Here is a 24,085-nt window from a genome sequence, read left to right as displayed (position 1 = left end):
CAGCACCTTGTTTGGCTGAGAAATTATTGTATGGACCCCTTGTCTCCTCCATGTTACACCTCATGATTTTTTATTTCTTTGTATGTTATGTATAAATATGAATAAAGTGACATTATTTTATACCCAGGGATTTCCTATTTATGTATCCCCATTTTTATTAGGTTTATCTTCAATCAGCGCTATCAGGGTACTTATATCTGTACAAATTTTCATGTGATCAGCGTGTCTGTGATCAGGGTGTCTGTGATCAGCGTGTCTGCAATCAGCTTGTCTGCGGTCAGCATGTCTGCGGTCAGCGTGTCTGCGATTAGCGTGTGGTCAACGTGTCTGCGATCAGCGTGTCTGCGGTCAGCGTGTGGTCAGCGTGTCTGTGGTCAGCGTGTGGTCAGCATGTCTGTGATCAGCATGCGATCAGCGTGAGGTCAGCGTGTCTGCCATCAGCGTTTCTGTGGTCAGCGTGTCTGTATTCAGCGTGTGGTCAGCGTGTCTGCCATCAACGTGTCTGTGATCAGCATGTGGTCAGCGTGTCTGCGGTCAGCGTTTCTGTGATCAGCGTGTGGTCATCGTGTCTGTGATCAACATGTCTGCAATCAGCGTGTCTGCGGTCAGCGTGTCTGTGGTCAGCGTGTCTGTGGTCAGCGTGTCTGCGATCAGCGTGTCTGTGATCAGCGTGTGGTCAATGTGTGTGCGATCAACATATCTGTGTTCAGCGTGTCTGCGGTCAGCGTGTGGTCAGCGTATCTGCGATCAGCGTGTCTGTGATCAGCGTGTCTGCGTTCAGCGTGTCTGCAGTCAGCGTGTCTGCGGTCAGCGTGTCTGCGGTCAGCATGTGGTCAGCGTGTGGTCAGCGTGTCTGTGATCATCGTATGGTCAGCGTGTCTGTGATCAGATTGTGGTCAGCGTGTCTGCGGTCAGCGTGTGTGCGATCAACATGTCTGCGGTCAGCATGTCTGCGATCAGCGTGTGGTCAGTGTGTCTGTGATCAGCGTGTGGTCAACGTGTCTGCGATCAGCGTGTCTGCGGTCAGCGTGTGGTCAGCGTGTCTGTAGTCAGCTTGTGGTCAGCGTGTCTGTGATCAGCATGCGATCAGCATGAGGTCAGCGTGTCTGTGGTCAGCATGTCTGTGGTCAGCGTGTCTGCGATTAGCGTATGGTCAGCGTGTCTGTGATCAGCGTGTGGTCAACGTGTCTGCGATCAGCGTGTCTGCGGTCAGCATGTGGTCAGCGTGTCTGTGGTCAGCGTGTGGTCAGCATGTCTGTGATCAGCATGCGATCAGCGTGAGGTCAGCGTGTCTGCCATCAGCGTGTCTGTGGTCAGCGTGTCTGTATTCAGCGTGTGGTCAGCGTGTCTGCCATCAACGTGTCTGTGATCAGCATGTGGTCAGCGTGTCTGCGGTCAGCGTTTCTGTGATCAGCGTGTGGTCATCGTGTCTGTGATCAACATGTCTGCAATCAGCGTGTCTGTGGTCAGCGTGTCTGTGGTCAGCGTGTCTGCGATCAGCGTGTCTGTGATCAGCGTGTGGTCAACGTGTGTGCGATCAACATATCTGTGTTCAGCGTGTCTGCGGTCAGCGTGTGGTCAGCGTATCTGCGATCAGCGTGTCTGTGATCAGCGTGTCTGCGTTCAGCGTGTCTGCAGTCAGCGTGTCTGCGGTCAGCGTGTCTGCGGTCAGCATGTGGTCAGCGTGTGGTCAGCGTGTCTGTGATCATCGTATGGTCAGCGTGTCTGTGATCATATTGTGGTCAGCGTGTCTGCGGTCAGCGTGTGTGCGATCAACATGTCTGAGGTCAGCGTGTCTGCGATCAGCGTGTGGTCAGTGTGTCTGTGATCAGCGTGTGGTCAACGTGTCTGCGATCAGCGTGTCTGCGGTCAGCGTGTGGTCAGCGTGTCTGTGGTCAGCGTGTGGTCAGCGTGTCTGTGATCAGCATGTGATCAGCGTGAGGTCAGCGTGTCTGTGGTCAGCATGTCTGTGGTCAGCGTGTCTGCCATCAGCGTGTCTGTGGTCAGCGTGTCTGTATTTAGTGTGTGGTCAGCGTGTCTGCCATCAACGTGTCTGTGGTCAGCGTTTCTGTGATCAGCGTGTGGTCATCTTGTCTGTGATCAACATGTCTGCAATCAGCGTGTCTGCGGTCAGCGTGTCTGTGGTCAGCGTGTCTGTGGTCAGCATGTCTGCGATCAGCGTGTCTGTGATCAGCGTGTGGTCAACGTGTGTGCGATCAACATTTCTGTGTTCAGCGTGTCTGCGGTCAGCGTGTGGTCAGCGTATCTGCGATCAGCGTGTCTGTGATCAGCGTGTCTGCGTTCAGCGTGTCTGCAGTCAGCGTGTCTGCGGTCAGCATGTGGTCAGCGTGTGGTCAGCGTGTCTGTGATCATCGTGTGGTCAGCGTGTCTGTGATCAGATTGTGGTCAGCGTGTCTGTGGTCAGCGTGTGTGCGATCAACATGTCTGCGGTCAGCGTGTCTGCAATCAGCGTGTCTGTGGTCAGCGTGTCTGCGGTCAGCGTGTCTGCGGTCAGCGTGTCGTCAGCATGTCTGTTATCAGCGTGTGGTCAGAGTGTCTGTGATCAGCTTGTGGTCAGCGTGTCTGCGGTCAGCGTGTGTGCAATCAACATGTCTGCGATCAGCGTGTCTGTGGTCAGGGTGTCTGCGATCAGCATGTCTGTGGTCAGCGTGTCTGTGATCAGCGTGTCTGCGGTCAGCGTGTCTGCAATCAGCGTGTCTGTGGTCAGCGTGTCTGCGGTCAGCGTGTGGTCAGCGTGTCTGTTATCAGCATGTGGTCAACGTGTCTGTGATCAGCGTGTGGTCAGCGTGTCTGTGATCAGCTTGTGGTCAGCTTGTCTGCGGTCAGCGTGTGTGCGATCAACATGTCTGCGATCAGCGTGTCTGTGATCAGCGTGTCTGTGGTCAGCGTGTCTGCGATCAGCGTGTCTGCGATCAGCGTGTGGTCAGCCTGTCTGCGATCAGCGTGTGGTCAGCTTGTCTACGGTCAGCATGTGTGCGATCAGCGTGTCTGTGATCAGCGTGTCTGTGGTCAGCGTGTCTGCGATCAGCGTGTCTGCGATCAGCGTGTGGTCAGCTTGTTTGCGGTCAGCGTGTGGTCAGGTTGTCTGCGGTCAGCATGTGTGCGATCAACATATCTGTGATCAGCGTGTGGTCAGCGTGTCTGTGGTCAGCGTGTCTGCGGTCAGCGTGTCTGCGATCAGCGTGTCTGCGGTCAGCGTGTCTGCGGTCAGCATGTCTGTGATCAGCGTGTGGTCAGCGTGTTTGTGGTCAGACATGCGAATGCCCCATTAAATCTTCCCATCCTGGGCAGGATGCAGGAGACCTGCCTACACTTCTGGGGCTGTCGGCAGGTATGGTTAGGGTTACAGTTACCACTAGGGTTAGTGTTAGGTTACATTTAGGGTTAGTGTTAGCACTAGGGTTACTGTTGGGATTAGGATTAGTGTTAGCACTAGAGTTACTGTTGGGATTAGGATTAGTGTTAGCACTAGACTTACTGTTGGGATTAGGATTAGTGTTAGCACTAGAGTTACTGTTGGGATTACTGTTAGTGTTAGCACTAGAGTTACTGTTGGGATTAGGATTAGTGTTAGCACTAGAGTTACTGTTGGGATTAGGATTAGTGTTAGCACTAGAGTTACTGTTGGGATTAGGATTAGTGTTAGCACTAGAGTTACTGTTGGGATTAGGGTTAGCACTAGAGTTACTGTTGGGATTAGGGTTAGCGTCAGGTTTAACGTTAGGGTTACCATTAAGGTTAAGATTAGTGTTACCATTATGGTTATGGTTACTAATAGCATTAGGGTTAGTGTTAGAGTTACCATTGGGGTTAAGGTTATTATTAGGATTAGGGTTACCGATAGCATTAGTGTTAGCGTTAGGGTTAGTGTTAGTGTTGGGGATACTGTTGGGTTTTGGGTTAGGGTTACCATTAGGGTTAGTGTTAGCGTTAGGGTTACTGTTGGGTTTTGGGTTAGTGTTACCATTAGGGTTAGTGTTAGCACTAGAGTTACTGTTGGGATTAGGGTTAGTGTTAGCGTTGGGGATACTGTTGGGTTTTGGGTTAGGGTTACCATTAGGGTTAGTGTTAGCACTAGAGTTACTGTTGGGATTAGGGTTAGTATTAGCGTTGGGGATACTGTTGGGTTTTGGGTTAGGGTTACCATTAGGGTTAGTGTTAGCACTAGAGTTACTGTTGGGATTAGGGTTAGTGTTAGCGTTGGGGATACTGTTGGGTTAGGGTTACCATTAGGGTTAGTGTTAGCGTTAGGGTTACTGTTGGGTTTTGGGTTAGGCTTACCATTAGGGTTAGTGTTAGCACTAGAGTTACTGTTGGGATTAGGGTTAGCGTTAGGTTTAACGTTAGGGTTACCATTAAGGTTAAGATTAGTGTTACCATTATGGTTATGGTTACTAATAGCATTGGGGTTAGTGTTAGAGTTACCATTATGGTTAAGGTTATTATTAGGATTAGGGTTACCGATAGGGTTAGTGTTAGCACTAGGGTTACTGTTGGTATTAGGGTTAAAGTTACCACTAGGGTTAGTGTTAGGGTTATTGTTGGGATTAGGGTTTGGGTTACCATTAGGGTTAGTGTTAGCACTAGGGTTACTGTTGGGATTAGGGTTAGTGTTAGGGTTACCATTAGGGTTAGTGTTAGCGTTAGGGTTACTGTTGGGATTAGGGTTAGCACTAGGGTTACTGTTGGGATTAGGGTTAGCATTAGGTTTAACGTTAGGGTTACCATTAAGGTTAAGATTAGTGTTACCATTACGGTTATGGTTACTAATAGCATTAGGGTTAGTGTTAGAGTTACCATTAGTGTTAAGGTTATTATTAGGATTAGGGTTACCGATAGGGTTAGTGTTAGCACTAGGGTTACTGTTGGGATTAGGGTTAAAGTTACCACTAGGGTTAGTGTTAGGGTTACTGTTGGGATTAGGGTTTGGGTTACCATTAGGGTTAGTGTTAGCACTAGGGTTACTGTTGGGATTAGGGTTAGTGTTAGGGTTACCATTAGGGTTAGTGTTAGCGTTAGGGTTACTGTTGGGATTAGGGTTAGCACTAGGGTTACTGTTGGGATTAGGGTTAGCGTTAGGTTTAACATTAGGGTTACCATTAAGGTAAAGATTAGTGTTACCATTACGGTTATGGTTACTAATAGCATTAGGGTTAGTGTTAGAGTTACCATTAGTGTTAAGGTTATTATTAGGATTAGGGTTACCGATAGGGTTAGTGTTAGCACTAGGGTTACTGTTGGGATTAGGGTTAGCGTTAGGTTTAACGTTAGGGTTACCATTAAGGTTAAGATTAGTGTTACCATTACGGTTATGGTTACTAATAGCGTTAGGGTTACAGTTACCATTAGGGCTAAGGTTATTATTAGGATTAATGTTACCGATAGGGTTAGAGTTAGGGTTACCATTAGGGCCATGTTTAGCATTAAGGTTATTATTAGGGTTAGGGTTGATTTAGGGTTACCGTTAGTGTTACTGTTAAGATTGTTTCCATTAGAGTTAGCATTGGGGTTACCGTTTGTTAGTTTTTGGGTTAGCATTGGGGTTATTGTTAGCGTTAGATTACCACTGGGGTTAGGTTTACCAAGATGGCTAGGGTTACCTTTAGGGTTAGGGTTACCATTAACTAGGGTGGTGCGACATGAGCCACGGCACAACAGGGCAGGGGGCACTGCTTGGGTCTGTCAATATTCTGTTTATAATCATTCCCACTTGTATCTTCCTCTTCTATCCCCAGTATCTCCTGACAGCCCCTGTCTTCTACCCGGCCACCACTATCTCCTCTCTGACCGGCCCTATCTTCTCCATGACCGCCCATATCTTCTCCCTGACCGCCCCTGTCTTCTACCCGGCCACCACTATCTCCTCCCTGACCGGCCCTATCTTCTCCATGACTGCCCATATCTTCTCCCTGACCGCCCCTATCTTCTCCCTGACCGCCCCTATCTTCTCCCTGGCTGCCCCTATCTTCTCCCTGGCCACCCCTATCTTCTCCCTGACCACCCCTATCTTCTCCCTGGCCACCACTATCTCCTCCCTGACCGCCCCTATTTTCTACCTGGCCACCACTATCTCCTCCCTGGCCACCACTATCTCCTCCCTGACTGCCCCTATCTTCTCCCTGGCCACCACTATCTCCTCCCTGGCCACCACTATCTCCTCCCTGACTGCCCCTATCTTCTCCCTGACTGCCCCTATCTTCTCCCTGACCACCACTATCTCCTCCCTGGCTGACACCCACTTCATTTGGCCACCTCCCCCAGCACATTTAGTCACATCCTCTTTTATTTACACACACATTTCAAAATACTGTCATACCCGGGACTCAAACCTATCACCTCTCACCTAGCAATCGGACGCCTTACACAGGAAGCTATCTGCCCCACAAAATGATGCCGGTCAGTTCAGCTTCCAGCTCCACACACATACATAGACCTCCCTGACATTTGCATCATATACACTACAGGCAGCGCTGTTTTATACCTTCAGTCGGTAATGTACACTGCCGGCTCCAGGCTTGTGCGCGGCTGCTCTGATGGACACATCCTGCTGTAGCTGCAGCTCCCCCAGTGCGGTCCTACATCTACAGCTGGTGAGTTATACTCAGGGGCATTTCTAGAGAGGAGGAGGCCCGTGTGCAGTCTCCGACACGGGCCCCCTCCTCTCTATCCGGCGGCCGGCAGTGCACTGAGCTGTGCGCGGTCAACGCCAGAGTTATAGACTCTGGGCACTAGAGTGCGCCCAGAGACTATAGTGTATGCGCAGGTCACCGGGAAAATGGCCACAGTGGCCATTTTCCCTGTACTGCGCATGCGCAAACAATGGGAAAATGGCCTCGGCAGCCGTTTTCCATTTTTTTTTACAGCGCCGGACCCCCGCGCCGACGTGGGACTCGTGAGAGGTAAGTAATACTATGGGTGCAGGGTGTGCGGTGCCGGGCACCCATTATAGATACACTCCTGGTTATACTGTATAATTATTGTGTATCATCACTGTAGCCATTGGAGTCACACTGTATTTGGCAGTGACACCTGGATAACAGTGGTAAAAGGAGATTGTTACCCCTTCATCATCATACAGGACAAATAAGATTTATCATGGCCCTTCCCCATGAGGTCACACCCCTTTTCAGGCACAAGTCAAGGGTCCCTATGTCAAAAAAAAGGAGGGGGGGCACCAAAAAGTCTAGTTACGGCTTTGACCATTAATGTTAGGGCCTGAATCAGAGATAGGTGCAGATCACACAGCGGCTGTTCAATAATGTGCTGTATATAGACTCCTCCTGCCGGATTCTGTGATCCACTGCTGCATTCCATGATGCGGCATCGTATCATCTGCGTGACCATTGGTTATATGGGCAACTCTCAGGTTACTCAGGGTGGCTGCATCCCAGGATGTGGCACCGGATCATCGGCGGGACATGGGCCATATGGGCAACACTCAGGTTACTCAGGGTGGCTGCATCCCAGGACGTGGCATCAGATCATCCGCGAGACCCTTGGCCATATGGGTAACCCTCAGGTTAATCAGGGTGTCTGAATCCCAGGATGCAGCATCGGATCATCCACGGGACTCTCAGGCATATGGGCAACCCTCAGTTTGCTCAGGCTGGCTGCATCCCAGCACACGGCAATGGATCATCCGCGGGACCCTCAGCCATATGGGCAACCCAAGGGATACGGCTAGGGATACCATTAGAGTTAGGGATATGGCTAAGGTTACCATTAGGGTTAGTGATACGGCTAGGGTTAGGGATACGGCTAGGGTTAGGAATATGGCTAGGGTTACCATTAGAGTTAGGGATATGGCTAGGGTTACCATTAGAGTTAGGAATACGGCTAGTTTTACCATTAGGGTTAGGGATATGGCTAGGGTTACCGTTAGGGTTAGGAATACGGCTAGGGTTACCGTTAGGCTTATGGATATGGCTAGGGTTACCGTTAGGGTTAGTGATATGGCTAGGGTTACCGTTAAGCTTAGGGATATGGCTAGGGTTACCGTTAGGGTTAGTGATATGGCTAGGGTTACCATTAGGGTTAGGGATATGGCTAGGGTTACCATTAGGGTTAGGGATATGGCTAGGGTTACCATTAGGGTTAGTGAATTTGCTAGTGTTACCATTAGGGTTAGGGATATGGCTAGGGAAACCATTAGGGTTAGGGATATGGCTAGGGTTACCATTAGGGTTAGTGATATGGCTAGTGTTACCAATAGGGTTAGGGATATGGCTAGGGTTACCATTAGGGTTAGTGATATGGCTAGTATTACCAATAGGGTTAGGGATATGGCTAGGGTTACAGTTAGGTTTGGGGATATGGCTAGGGTTACCATTAGGGTTATAGATATGGCTAGGGCTACCATTAGGGTAGGGGATGCGGCTAGGGTTAGCGTTAGGGTTAGGGAAATGTCTAGGTTTAAGGATACGGCTATTGTTACCGTTAGGTATAGGGATAGGGTACCCGTTAGGGTTAGTGATATGGCTAGTGTTACCATTTGGGTTAGTGATATGGCTAGTGTTACCATTAGGGTTAGTGATATGGCTAGGGTAACCATTAGGGTAGGTGATACGGCTATGGTTACCATTAGGGTTAGGGATACGGCTAGGTTTACCATTAGGGTAAGGGATACGGCTAGGGTTACCATTAGGGTAAGGGATAAGGCTAGGGTTACCATTAGGGTTAGGGATACGGCTAGGGTTACCCACAGGGTTAAGGATACGGCTAGGTTTACCATCAGGGTTAGGGATATAGCTAGTGTTAGGGATACGGCTAGGGTTACTGTTAGGGTTAGGGATATGGCTGGTGTTACCGTTAGGGTTAGGAATACGGCTAGGGTTACCATTAGAGTTATAGATATGGCTAGGGTTACCATTAGGGATAGGGATACAGCTTGGGCTACCATTAGGGTTGGGGATATGGCTAGGGTTACTGTCAGGATTAGGGATATGCTACGGTTACCATTAGGGTTAGTGATACGGCTACGGTTACCGTTATGATTAGGAATATGGCTAGGGTTACCGTTAGGGTTAGGGGTATGGCTATGGTGACTGTTAGGGTTAGGGATATGGCTATGGTGACTGTTAGGGTTTGGGATATGGCTAGTGTTACCGTTAGGGTAAGGGATACGGCTAGGATTAGGGATATGGCTAGGGTTACTGTTAGGGATAGGGATATTGCTAGGTTTACCATTAGGGTTAGTGATATCGCTAGGGTTACCATTATGGTTAGTGAATTTGCTAGTGTTACCATTAGGGTTATAGATATGGCTAGGGTTACCATTAGGGTTAGGGATATGGCTAGGGTTACCATTAGAGTTAGGGATGCGGATAGGGTTACTATTAGAGTTAGGGATGCGGCTAGGGTTACCATTAGGGTTATAGATATGGCTAGGGTTACCATTAGGGTTAGGGATATGGCTAGGGTTACCATTAGGGTTAGGGATGCGGATAGGGTTACTATTAAGGTTTGGGAAATGGCTAGTTTTAGGAATACGGCTAGGGTTACCATTAGGGTTAGGGATATGGCTATGGTGACTGTTAGGTTTTGGGTTATGGCTAGTGTTACCGTTAGGGTAAGGGATACGGCTAGGATTAGGGATACGGCTAGGGTTACTGTTAGGGATAGGGATATGGCTAGTGCTACCTTTAGTATTAGGGATATGGCTAGAATTACTGTTCGGGTTAGGGATACGGCTAGGGTTACCAAGATGGCTAGTGTTACAGTTATGGTTAGGGATACGGCTAGGTTTAGAGATATGGCTAGGGTTACCTTTAGGGTTAGGGATATGGCTAGGGTTACCATTAGGGTTAGGGATATGGCTATGGTGACTGTTAGGATTTGGGATATGGCTAGTGTTACCGTTAGGGTAAGGGATACGGCTAGGATTAGGGATACGGCTAGGGTTACTGTTAGGGATAGGGATATTGCTAGTGCTACCTTTATTATTAAGGATATGGCTAGAATTTCCGTTAGGGTTAGGGATACGGCTAGGGTGACTGTTATGGTTAAAGATATGGCTAGTGTTACCGTTAGGGTTATGGATACGGCTATTGCTACTGTTAGGGTTAACGATACGGCTAGGGTTACCATTAAGGTTAGGTTTATGGTTAGTGATATGGTTAGGGTTACCGTTAGGGTTTCCATTAGGGTTAGGGATACGGATAGGGTTACCGTTAGGGTTAGGGATACGGCTAGGGTTAACATTAGGGTTAGAGATATGGCTAGGGTTACCGTTATGATTAGGGATTCGGCTAGGGTTACCGTTTGGTTAGGGGTACGGCTAGTTTTACCATTAGGGTTAGGGACACGGCTAGTTTTACCGTTATTGTTAGGGATATGGCTAGGGTTAATGTTAGTGTTAAGGATACGGCTAGGGTTACTGTTAAAGTTAGGGATGTGGCAAGGTTTACTGTTAGGGTTAGGGATACATCTAGGGTTATAATTACAGTTAGGGTTACGGCTATGGTTACCGTTAGGTTTAGGGATACGGCTAGGGTTATTGTTAGGTTTAGGAATATGGCTTGGGTTACCGTTAGGGTTAGGGTTAGGGATATGGCTAGGGTTACCGTTAGGCTTAGTAATATGGCTTGGGTTACCGTTAGGGTTAGTGATAGGGCTAGGGTGACTGTTAGTTTACTGTGCTACCATTAGGGTTGGGGATATGGCTAGGGTGACTGTTAGGATTAGGGATATGCTACGGTTACCATTAGGGTTAGTGATATGGCTATGGTTACTGTTATGATTAGGAATATGGCTAGGGTTACCATTAGGGTTAGGGGTATGGCTATGGCTATGGTGACTGTTAGGGTTTGGGATATGGCTAGTGTTACCGTTAGGGTAAGGGATACAGCTAGGGTTACTGTTAGGGATAAGGATATGGCTAGGGTGACTTTTATAGTTAGGTATATGGCTAGTGTTACCGTTAGCATTGAGGATGTGACTAGGCTTAGGGATACGGCTAGGGTTACCGTTAGGTTTAGTAATATGGCTAGGGTTACTGTTAGGCTTAGTGATATGGCTAGGTTTACCGTTAGGGATAGGGATACAGCTTGGGCTACCATTAGGGTTGGGGATATGGCTAGGGTTACTGTCAGGATTAGGGATATGCTACGGTTACCATTAGGGTTAGTGATACGACTACGGTTACCATTATGATTAGGAATATGGCTAGGGTTACCGTTAGGGTTAGGGGTATGGCTATGGTGTCTGTTAGGGTTTGGGATATGGCTAGTGTTACCGATAGGGTTAGGGATATGGCTAGGGTGACTTTTAGGGTTAGGTATATGGCTAGTTTTACCGTTAGCATTCAGGATGTGACTAGGCTTAGGGATACGGCAAGGGTTATCGTTAGGTTTAGTAATATGGCTTGGGTTACCGTTAGAGTTAGTAATAGGGCTAGGTTTACCGTTAGGGATAGGGATACGGCTAGGGCTACCATTAGGGCTGGGGATATGGCAAGGGTGACTGTTAGGATTAGGGATATGCTACAGTTACCATTAGGGTTAGGGATACGACTAGGGTTACCGTTATGATTAGGGATATCATATCACCCTAACCCTAACTCTGTGATAGCTCTGCAATAGCTCTGTGATATCTGTGATAGCTCTGTGATAACTCTGTGATATCTCTGCAATATCTCTGTGATAGCTCTACGATAACTCTGTGATCTCTCTGCGATAGCTCTGCGATAACTCTGTGATAACTCTGATCTCTCTGTGATATCTCTGTGAAAACTCTATGATAGCTCTGTGATCTCTCTGTGATAGCTCTGTGATAGCTCTGTGATAGCTCTGTGATCTCTGTGATAGCTCTGTGATAACTCTGCGATAACTCTGTGATAGCTCTGCGATAACTCTGTGATAACTCTGTGATCTCTCTGTGATAGCTCTGCGATAACTCTGTGATAAGTCTGTGATAGCTCTGCGATAACTCTGTGATAACTCTGTGATCTCTCTGTGATAGCTCTGCGATAACTCTGTGATCTCTCTGTGATAGCTCTGTGATAACTCTGTGATAACTCTGTGATAGCTCTGTGATAGCTCTGCGATAACTCTGTGATAACTCTGTGATAACTCTGTGATAGCTCTGTGATAGCTCTGTCATCTCTCTGTGATAACTCTGTGATCTCTCTGCAATAACTCTGTGATAGCTCTGTGATAGCTCTGTGATAACTCTGTCATAACTCTGTGATAGCTCTGTAATATCTCTGTGATAACTCTGCGATAACTCTGTGATCACTCTGTGATATCTCTGCGATAGCTCTGTGATAACTCTGTGATAACTCTGCGATGAGTCTGCAATAACTCTGTGATCTCTGTGATAGCTCTGTGATAGCTCTGCGATAACTCTGTGATCTCTCTGTGATAGCTCTGTGATAACTCTATGATAGCTCTATGATCTCTCTGTGATAGCTCTGTGATAGCTCAGTGATAGCTCTGTGATCTCTCTGTGATAACTCTGTGATAGCTTTGTGATAGCTCTGTGATAACTCTGTGATCTCTCTTCGATAACTCTGTGATAGCTCTGTGATAGCTCTGTGATAACTCTGTCATAACTCTGTGACAGCTCTGTAATATCTCTGTGATAACTCTGCGATAACTCTGTGATCTCTCTGTGATAGCTCTGTGATCTCTCTGCGATAACTCTGTGATAGCTCTGTGATAGCTCTGTGATAGCTCTGTGATAACTCTGTGATCTCTCTGTGATAACTCTGTGATAGCTCTGTGATAGCTCTGTGATAACTCTGTCATAACTCTGTGATAGCTCTGTAATATCTCTGTGATAACTCTGCGATAACTCTGTGATCTCTCTGTGATATCTCTGCCATAGGTCTGTGATAACTCTGTGATAACTCTGCGACAACTCTGCGATAACTCTGTGATCTCTGTGATAGCTCTGTGATAGCTCTGTGATAACTCTGTGATAGCTCTGTGATAGCTCTGCGATAGCTCTGTGATCTCTCTGTGATATCTCTGCGATATTTCTGCGATAACTCTGTGATAACTCTGTGATCTCTCTGTGATAACTCTGTGATCTCTCTGTGATAACTCTGTGATAACTCTGTGATAAATCTGTGATCTCTCTGTGATAACTCTGTGATCTCTCTGTGATAACTCTGTGATCTCTCTGTGATAACTCTGTGATAACTCTGTGATAGCTCTGTGATAGCTCTGCGATAGCTCTGTGATCTCTCTGTGATATCTCTGCGATAACTCTGTGATAACTCTGTTATCTCTCTGTGATCTCTCTGTGATAACTCTGTGATCTCTCTGTGATAACTCTGTGATAACTCTGTGATCTCTCTGTGATAACTCTGTGATCTCTCTGTGATAACTCTGTGATCTCTCTGTGATAGTTCTGCAATAACTCTGGGATAGCTCTGTGATAGCTCTGTGATCTTTCTGTGATCTCTCTGTGATAGCTCTGTGATATCTCTGCGATAGCTCTGTGATAACTCTGTGATAACTCTGTGATAACTCTGCGATAACTCTGTTATCTCTGTGATAGCTCTGTAATAGCTCTGCGATAACTCTGTGATCTCTCTGTGATAGCTCTGTGATAACTCTATGATAGCTCTATGATCTCTCTGCGATAGCTCTGTGATAGCTCTGCGATAACTCTGTGATCTCTCTGTGATAGCTCTGTAATCTCTGTGATAACTCTGCGATAACTCTGTGATCACTCTATGATAGCTCTATGATCTCTCTGCGATAGCTCTGTGATAGCTCTGCGATAACTCTGTGATCTCTCTGTGTTAGCTCTGTAATCTCTCTGTGATAACTCTGTGATCTCTCTGCGATAACTCTGTGATAGCTCTGTGATAACTCTATGATAGCTGTATGATCTCTCTGTGATAGCTCTGTGATAGCTCTGCGATAGCTCTGTGATCTCTCTGTGATATCTCTGCGATAACTCTGTAATAACTCTGTGATCTCTCTGTGATCTCTCTGTGATAACTCTGTGATCTCTCTGTGATAACTCTGTGATAACTCTGTGATCTCTCTGTGATAACTCTGTGATCTCTCTGCAATAACTCTGTGATAGCTCTGTGATAGCTCTGTGATAACTCTGTCATAACTCTGTGATAGCTCTGTAATATCTCTGTGATAACTCTGCGATAACTCTGTGATCACTCTGTGATATCTCTGCGATAGCTCTGTGATAACTCTGTGATAACCCTGCGATGAGTCTGCAATAACTCTGTGATCTCTGTGATAGCTCTGTGATAGCTCTGTGATAGCTCTGCGATAACTCTGTGATCTCTCTGTGATAGCTCTGTGATAACTCTATGATAGCTCTATGATCTCTCTGTGATAGCTCTGTGATAGCTCTGTGATAGCTCTGTGATAGCTCAGTGATAGCTCTGTGATCTCTCTGTGATAACTCTGTGATAGCTTTGTGATAGCTCTGTGAAAACTCTGTGATCTCTCTTCGATAACTCTGTGATAGCTCTGTGATAGCTCTGTGATAACTCTGTCATAACTCTGTGACAGCTCTGTAATATCTCTGTGATAACTCTGCGATAACTCTGTGATCTCTCTGTGATAGCTCTGTGATCTCTCTGCGATAACTCTGTGATAGCTCTGTGATAGCTCTGTGATAGCTCTGTGATAACTCTGTGATCTCTCTGTGATAACTCTGTGATAGCTCTGTGATAGCTCTGTGATAGCTCTGTGATAACTCTGTCATAACTCTGTGATAGCTCTGTAATATCTCTGTGATAACTCTGCGATAACTCTGTGATCTCTCTGTGATATCTCTGCCATAGGTCTGTGATAACTCTGTGATAACTCTGCGACAACTCTGCGATAACTCTGTGATCTCTGTGATAGCTCTGTGATAGCTCTGTGATAACTCTGTGATAGCTCTGTGATAGCTCTGCGATAGCTCTGTGATCTCTCTGTGATATCTCTGCGATATTTCTGCGATAACTCTGTGATAACTCTGTGATCTCTCTGTGATAACTCTGTGATCTCTCTGTGATAACTCTGTGATAACTCTGTGATAAATCTGTGATCTCTCTGTGATAACTCTGTGATCTCTCTGTGATAACTCTGTGATCTCTCTGTGATAACTCTGTGATAGCTCTGTGATAGCTCTGCGATAGCTCTGTGATCTCTCTGTGATATCTCTGCGATAACTCTGTGATAACTCTGTGATCTCTCTGTGATCTCTCTGTGATAACTCTGTGATCTCTCTGTGATAACTCTGTGATAACTCTGTGATCTCTCTGTGATAACTCTGTGATCTCTCTGTGATAACTCTGTGATCTCGCTGTGATAGTTCTGCAATAACTCTGTGATAGCTCTGTGATAGCTCTGTGATCTTTCTGTGATCTCTCTGTGATAGCTCTGTGATAACTCTATGATAGCTCTATGATCTCTCAGTGATAGCTCTGTGATAGCTCTGCGATAGCTCTGTGATCTCTCTGTGATATCTCTGCGATAACTCTGTGATAACTCTGTGAGCTCTCTGTGATCCCTCTGTGATAACTCTGTGATCTCTCTGTGATAACTCTGTGATCTCTCTGTGATAACTCTGTGATAACTCTGTGATCTCTCTGTGATAACTCTGTGATCTCTCTGTGATAACTCTGTGATCTCTCTGTGATAGTTCTGCGATAACTCTGTGATAGCTCTGTGATAGCTCTGTGATCTTTCTGTGATCTCTCTGTGATAGCTCTGTGATAGCTCTGTGATAACTCTATGATAGCTCTATGATCTCTCTGTGATAGCTCTGTGATAGCTCTGCAATAGCTCTGTGATCTCTCTGTGATATCTCTGCAATAACTCTGTGATAGCTCTGTGATCTCTCTGTGATCTCTCTGTGATAACTCTGTGATCTCTCTGTGATAACTCTCTGATAACTCTGTGATAACTCTGTCATCTCTCTGTGATAACTCTGTGATCTCTCTGTGATAACTCTGTGATCTCTCTGTGATAACTCTGTGATAGCTCTGTGATAGCTCTGTGTTAGCTCTGCGATAACTCTGCGATAACTCTGTGATCTCTGTGATAGCTCTGTAATAGCTCTGCGATAACTCTGTGATCTCTCTGTGATAGCTCTGTGATAACTCTCTGATAGCTCTATGATCTCTCTGCGATAGCTCTGTGATAGCTCTGCGATAACTCTGTGATCTCTCTGTGATAGCTCTGTAATCTCTCTGTGATAACTCTGTGATCTCTCTGTGATAACTCTGTGATAACTCTGTGATCTCTCTGTGATAACTCTGTGATCTCTCTGTGATAACTCTGTGATCTCTCTGTGATAGTTCTGCGATAACTCTGTGATAGCTCTGTGATAGCTCTGTGATCTTTCTGTGATCTCTCTGTGATAGCTCTGTGATAACTCTATGATAGCTCTATGATCTCTCTGTGATAGCTCTGTGATAGCTCTGCGATAGCTCTGTGATCTCTCTGTGATATCTCTGCGATAACTCTGTGATAGCTCTGTGATCTCTCTGTGATAACTCTGTGATCTCTCTGTGATAACTCTGTGATAACTCTGTGATAACTCTGTCATCTCTCTGTGATAACTCTGTGATCTCTCTGTGATAACTCTGTGATCTCTCTGTGATAACTCTGTGATAGCTCTGTGATAGCTCTGTGTTAGCTCTGCGATAACTCTGCGATAACTCTGTGATCTCTGTGATAGCTCTGTAATAGCTCTGCGATAACTCTGTGATCTCTCTGTGATAGCTCTGTGATAACTCTCTGATAGCTCTATGATCTCTCTGCGATAGCTCTGTGATAGCTCTGCGATAACTCTGTGATCTCTCTGTGATAGCTCTGTAATCTCTCTGTGATAACTCTGTGATCTCTCTGCGATAACTCTGTGATAGCTCTGCGATAACTCTGTGATCTCTCTGTGATAGCTCTGTGATATCTCTGCGATAGCTCTGTGATAACTCTGTGATAACTCTGTGATAGCTTTGTGATAGCTCTGTGATAACTCTGTGATCTCTCTTCGATAACTCTGTGATAGCTCTGTGATAGCTCTGTGATAACTCTGTCATAACTCTGTGACAGCTCTGTAATATCTCTGTGATAACTCTGCGATAACTCTGTGATCTCTCTGTGATAGCTCTGTGATCTCTCTGCGATAACTCTGTGATAGCTCTGTGATAGCTCTGTGATAGCTCTGTGATAACTCTGTGATCTCTCTGTGATAACTCTGTGATAGCTGTGTGATAGCTCTGTGATAGCTCTGTGATAACTCTGTCATAACTCTGTGATAGCTCTGTAATATCTCTGTGATAACTCTGCGATAACTCTGTGATCTCTCTGTGATATCTCTGCCATAGGTCTGTGATAACTCTGTGATAACTCTGCGACAACTCTGCGATAACTCTGTGATCTCTGTGATAGCTCTGTGATAGCTCTGTGATAACTCTGTGATAGCTCTGCGATAGCTCTGTGATCTCTCTGTGATATCTCTGCGATATTTCTGCGATAACTCTGTGATAACTCTGTGATCTCTCTGTGATAACTCTGTGATCTCTCTGTGATAACTCTGTGATAACTCTGTGATAAATCTGTGATCTCTCTGTGATAACTCTGTGATCTCTCTGTGATAACTCTGTGATCTCTCTGTGATAGCTCTGTGATAGCTCTGCGATAGCTCTGTGATCTCTCTGTGATATCTCTGCGATAACTCTGTGATAACTCTGTGATCTCTCTGTGATCTCTCTGTGATAACTCTGTGATCTCTCTGTGATAACTCTGTGATAACTCTGTGATCTCTCTGTGATAACTCTGTGATCTCTCTGTGATAACTCTGTGATCTCTCTGTGATAGTTCTGCAATAACTCTGTGATAGCTCTGTGATAGCTCTGTGATAGCTCTGTGATCTTTCTGTGATCTCTCTGTGATAGCTCTGTGATAACTCTATGATAGCTCTATGATCTCTCTGTGATAGCTCTGTGATAGCTCTGCGATAGCTCTGTGATCTCTCTGTGATATCTCTGCGATAACTCTGTGATAGCTCTGTGATCTCTCTGTGATCTCTCTGTGATAACTCTGTGATCTCTCTGTGATAACTCTGTGATAACTCTGTGATAACTCTGTCATCTCTCTGTGATAACTCTGTGATCTCTCTGTGATAACTCTGTGATCTCTCTGTGATAACTCTGTGATAGCTCTGTGATAGCTCTGTGTTAGCTCTGCGATAACTCTGCGATAACTCTGTGATCTCTGTGATAGCTCTGTAATAGCTCTGCGATAACTCTGTGATCTCTCTGTGATAGCTCTGTGATAACTCTCTGATAGCTCTATGATCTCTCTGCGATAGCTCTGTGATAGCTCTGCGATAACTGTGATCTCTCTGTGATAGCTCTGTAATCTCTCTGTGATAACTCTGTGATCTCTCTGCGATAACTCTGTGATAGCTCTGCGATAACTCTGTGATCTCTCTGTGATAGCTCTGTGAAATCTCTGCGATAGCTCTGTGATAACTCTGTGATAACTCTGTGATAACTCTGTGATAACTCTGCGATAACTCTGTGATCTCTGTGATAGCTCTGTAATAGCTCTGCGATAACTCTGTGATCTCTCTGTGATAGCTCTGTGATAACTGTATGATAGCTCTATGATCTCTCTGCGATAGCTCTGTGATAGCTCTGCGATAACTCTGTGATCTCTCTGTGATAGCTCTGTAATCTCTCTGTGATAACTCTGTGATCTCTCTGCGATAACTCTGTGATAGCTCTGTGATAACTCTATGATAGCTGTATGATCTCTCTGTGATAGCTCTGTGATAGCTCTGCGATAGCTCTGTGATCTCTCTGTGATATCTCTGCGATAACTCTGTAATAACTCTGTGATCTCTCTGTGATCTCTCTGTGATAACTCTGTGATCTCTCTGTGATAACTCTGTGATAACTCTGTGATCTCTCTGTGATAACTCTGTGATCTCTCTGTGATAACTCTGTGATAGCTCTGCGATAGCTCTGTGATAGCTCTGCGATAGCTCTGTGATCTCTCTGTGATATCTCTGCGATAACTCTGTGATAACTCTGTGATCTCTCTGTGATATTTCTGTGATAGCTCTGTAATATCACTGTGATAGCTCTGTGATAGTTCTGCGATAACTCTGTGATAGCTCTGTGGTAGCTCTGTGATAGCTCTGTGATCTCTCTGTGATAACTCTGTGATCTCTCTGTGATAACTCTGTGATCTCTCTGTGATAACTCTGTGATGTCTCTGTGATAACTCTGTGATCTCTCTGTGATAGCTTTGCGATAACTCAGCGATTCCTCTGTGATAACTCTGCGATAACTCTGCGATAACTCTTTGATCTCTCTGTGATAGCTCTGCGATAACTCTGTGATAGCTCTGTGATAGCTCTGGTAACTCTGTGATATATCTGTGATAGTTCTGTAATATCTATCTAATATCTTTGTGATATCTCTGTGATATTTATTATTATTATTATTATTATTATTATTATTATTATTATTATTATCATTATCATTTATTTATATGGCGCCACATGTGTTCCGCAGCGCCTTACAAAGTACATAAACAAATTGTAGACAAGCGACTTACAGAACAATACAATACAGGACATGGATAATATATATTGCTACATTAGTGACCATATCACCCAGATAAGCATCAGATGATAAGCAACCAAGTGTTAGGTGCCCTAGTGGTGAGTAAGAAGTAAATGACACTATAGTAAGGAGAAGCACAATAGGGTAGATGGCCCTGCTCACGAGAGCTTACAATCTAAAAAGGTGGGGGAAGATAAACAGTGGTGACACAGATGGGGTAGGCGGAGAGGAAGGAGCATGTAGCAGGGAGTTAGAATGAGAGCTGGAGAGCATTGATGCAGTAGTGGGTTTTGAGAGCCCGTTTGAAGTATTGCAAAGAGGTGGAGAGTCTGATCGGGAGTGGGAGAGAGTTCCAGAGGTGGGGAGCAGTGCGTGCAAAATCTTGGAGGCGGGAGTGGTAGGAAGTAATCAGCTGACATGAGAGGCGGCGTGCATTAGTTGAACGAAGAGAGCGGAGAGGAGCGTAAAGGGAGATGAGATCAGAGATGTATATGGGAGAAGATTGGGTGAGGGCTTTGTGAGCGAGCGTGAGAACCTTAAATTGGGTTCTAAAAGGGAAGGGGAGCCAGTGGAGGGCTTGTAGGAGAGGGGAGGCAGATGTAGAGCATTTGGAGAGGAAGATAAGCCATGCAGCAGAATTAAGGATAGACTGGAGAGGAGAGTGATGGGATTTGGGGAGGCCAGATAGGAGGAGGTTACAGTAGTCCAATCTGGAGAAGACCAGTGAGTGTATGAGGATTTAGTAGCATCCTGGGTGAGATAGGGTCTGATCTTAGAAATATTTTTGAGATGGAAATGACAGGACTGTGAAAGGTTCTGGATATGTGGTTTGAAGGAGAGGGATGAGTCCAGGATAACTCCAAGATAGCGCACCTTGGGACTAGATGAGATAGTTATTCCATCAATTGATAAAAAAATAGTGGGAAGTGAGGTTATGTGGGAGGGTGGGAAGATGATCAGCTCTGTCTTAGACATATTAAGTTTAGGAAATTGCTGGGACATCCAGGAAGAGATTGCAGAGAGACAGTTGGAGAGTTCTAGATATGAGTCAGAAGAGAGGGGGAGAGATCAGAGGAGGAAAGGTAGATTTGAGTATCATCAGCATAGAGATGATAATGGGTGGTCAAAAGAGCTGATGAGTTCACCTAGAGACGAAGTATAGAGGGAGAATGGGAGAGGACCAAGAACAGAACTTTGGGGAACACCTACTGTAAGAGGCTGTGGGGGGGAAGAGGAGTCATGAGAGGAAACTGAGAAAGATCTGTCAGAGAGGTAGGACGACAGCCAGGAAAGGGCAGTTTCACGTAGACCAAGGGAGTGAAGGATATGCAGCAGGAGAGGGTGGTCCACAGTGTCAAAAGCAGCAGAGAGCTCAAGGAGAATGAGAAGAGAGTATTGGCTTGGGATTTGGCAGCAAGGAGGTCATTGCTGACTTTCGTGAGGGCAGTTTCAGTGGATTGGAGAGAATGGAAGCCAGACTGAAAAGGGTCAAGGAGGGAGTGGGAGGAAAGAAAGTGGTAAGATGGTTGTAGACAATCCGCTCAAGGAGTGTGGAGTGTTGAATTCATAAATAAACCTTTTAATATATTCCTTCCTATAAACCTCTAAGATTCACCTGCCTAGAACCTCTAAGACAAAACCCTGCCTAAAACCTCTAAGACAAAACCCTGCCTAAAACCTCTAAACAGAACGCTAATTGCGTACGCAGTTTAACCGCAAATAAAGACAGGAGTGGAATCTGTGTTTCCAACGCACAAGTATTATTCAGGTAAAAGTACAGTCAGTTACACGCAATCTATATATACACAAGTTAGGCGTAAAAGGAAATAATACAGACCCTAGTACGGTTATACATACGCTGCGCCTCTGGACCCAGAGATAGACTTCTGACTAGATATCCTCAGTTCACCCAAAATTCAGCATGAACTGGTAAACCAGTGTTCGGACACATGTATTTATTCCCCCCCAGACTGAAACAGGACAAAGGGGGAACTTCCTGCTGATCTCATTGGTTCCCAGAGGAGAAGCATATGTAACGACACATTTAACAGGTTCTTTCAAATAGACTTTCCCTGCCTCTAACAGCCGGAGTCTTTCTGGTAACGCCTCCTGTAACATTCCATCAACTAAACATTTTGTTGCTTGTAAGTTCTGCGATCCGTAACTTGAGTTTGCATGATGCGATCTCTCCACCGATAACACCGGGATTCTGTAAAAAGCGTATGCATCAGAATGAAACCAAACACATCTTGCTTATCATGTATAATATCTTAGATATCAAAAACCTCTATTTCTTAGCATTTAAACTAACTTAACCAACTTGAATCATACAATTTGATGCTAATGGAACCTTGTGTGCGAATATGTAGTGTGTGAGTATTCGGGGTTTGATATAAGGATGCTAGTTATTAATGGGTGAGATTTCAGTGCATAATTTCTCATACACGAAGTGAACATCCAGCAGTGTGGATGGCTGAGGGTTGTAGTTCTACATGCCCTCTGTCAGCAGGCCCCCACCTGTTGTGTGTTCAAAGGAAAACAAAACCTCTTTTGTTCTCACAGACTCTTGTGTGAAATGCAAATGTATTACCACCTCAAGCTGTGGAATTTGGGGCCATTCTGTCTAGGATTCAGACAAATCCAATTGCGTAGATATTATATTACAATCGCCACAACTATACTTTATCTGCATCCAGGGATTCCCAATTTGTATGTAAAAATACCCATTGTCTCTTCTTATTTACTTTTACTCAGAAAGCTTGTTTTTCCAGTTGCCCTTGGTAGGTTAACAAAAACAATGCCATCTGTTCTTAGCTCCTGAGTTTTAACTTGAATTGACGCTGACCACAAAAATGGTGTCTTGCAATCTAATTTCCAAAATGGAGTCTTGCGGCCATTCGCAAGATGGCGTCGCCGCGATTAAATTTTAAACTGAACTTGTCTCAGCCAATTATTCAGCTTCGACAGGAGGCAAAGGGGAGGAGAGAGATGGGTCGGTAGTTAAAAAGAAGATTAGGATCAAGGGACGATATTTTAAGTATGGGGAGACAAGGGCATGCTTGAATGCAGAAGGAACAGTGCCTGATGAGTGGGAGAGGTTAATGAGGTGGGCAAGAAGGGAGCAGGCAGAGAGAGAGAGGAAGCGGAGGAGGCGGGAGGGGATAGGATCAAGGGGGGAGGTGGATGGGGCGGAGGACCAGATGAGGGCCATGACTTCCTCTCCAGATATAGGGGAGAAGGATGTTAGAGTTGGCAAAAGTTGATGGGAAGGGGTGATCTGGGAAAGGAGGAGGTGGAGAGCTGGGGGACTGGTTGGATACGATGTCCTGATGTATGGAATCAATTTTAATGTAAAGCAGGTAGCAAAGTCAAGGGCAGTGAGCAAGGAGGGGAGACGAGGAGGTGGTGGGCGAAGGAGGGAGTTGAAAGTGGTGAATAGACGCTGGGGATTAGAGGACTGAGAGGAGATGAGGTTCTTGAAGTATGACTGTTTAGAGAAGGAAAGCACAGCACTATAGGATGAGAGCAGAAATTTGAAATGGAGAAAATCTGCCTTAAGAGTGTGATCTTCTCCACTGTCGCTAGGCAGTTCGAGAACACTTTTGCAGGTATCTGGTGCATTTGGAATGCCAAGGTTGAGGAGTAGATCTGCTAGTGTGAGTAGAGATCGCTGGAGCAACAGAGTCCAGAGCAGAAGTAAGGGAGGCGTTGTATAGGGAAGTGGCTTGTTCAGGGCAGGAGAGATAGAGGATAGGTGAGAGAAGTGAGTCAAGCAGGGAAGTAAATGAAACTGTCGATAGCGTCAATGTTACGCTTAGTGATGGTGGCTGTTGGAGGTAGAGGAGGGGAAAGAGAGGGACAGGTTAAAAGAGAGAAGGTGATGGTCAGAAAGTGGGAATGGGGAATTGAGGTGATCAGAAATATCACAACGGTGAGTGAAGACCAGATCAAGCACATGGCCACTCACATGGGAGGGTGAGGAGGTACATTGGGAGAGACCAAGTGAAGATGTGATGGAGAGGAGTTTGGAGGCAGAGGAATCTGTGGGGATATCAATTGGAATATTGAAGTCACCTAGAATAATAGAGGGAAGTTCTGAGGAGAGAAAGTGAGGGAGCCAGGAAGCAAAGTTGTCAAGAAACTTGGAGGGAGGGCCAGGGGGACGGTAAATGACAGCTACTCTGAGGTTTACTGGGTGGAAGAGGCGTATAGCATGGACTTCAAATGAAGAGAATGTAAGGGATGGTTCAGAGGGAATGGGTTGGTATGAGTAACCAGGGGATAGAAGGACCCCAACACCACCACCATGGCGACCCCCAGGTCATGGGGTGTGGGAAAAGGAGAGGCCCCCAGAGGAGAGAGCTGCAGGAGAAGTGGTGTCAGAGGGTAAAATCCAGGTTTCAGTAATGATGACTGACCTGGCATTCCAGAGGGCACAGGATAGAGAGACAGAGTTTGTTGGAGAGATTTGAATGAGATTATCAGAGTTGCTGTAGCATGGAGGTGAGATTAGTT

The 24,085-nt window shown here is 45.8% G+C and overlaps 1 pseudogene; it reads left to right on the top strand.

The window, feature by feature from the left end:
* The first annotated feature begins 9,724 nt into the window (after positions 1-9,724).
* On the top strand, positions 9,725-23,549 carry LOC148504701 (uncharacterized; annotated as a pseudogene).
* Positions 23,550-24,085: the final 536 nt, after the last annotated feature.

Source organism: Taudactylus pleione, unplaced genomic scaffold (assembly GCF_031769625.1).
Source record: "Taudactylus pleione unplaced genomic scaffold, aTauple2 ptg000460l, whole genome shotgun sequence".
NCBI classification, from domain to species: Eukaryota; Metazoa; Chordata; class Amphibia; order Anura; family Myobatrachidae; genus Taudactylus; species Taudactylus pleione.
The sequence above is the reverse complement of the archived record's forward strand: the minus strand, read 5'-3'. Positions and strand labels throughout refer to the sequence as shown.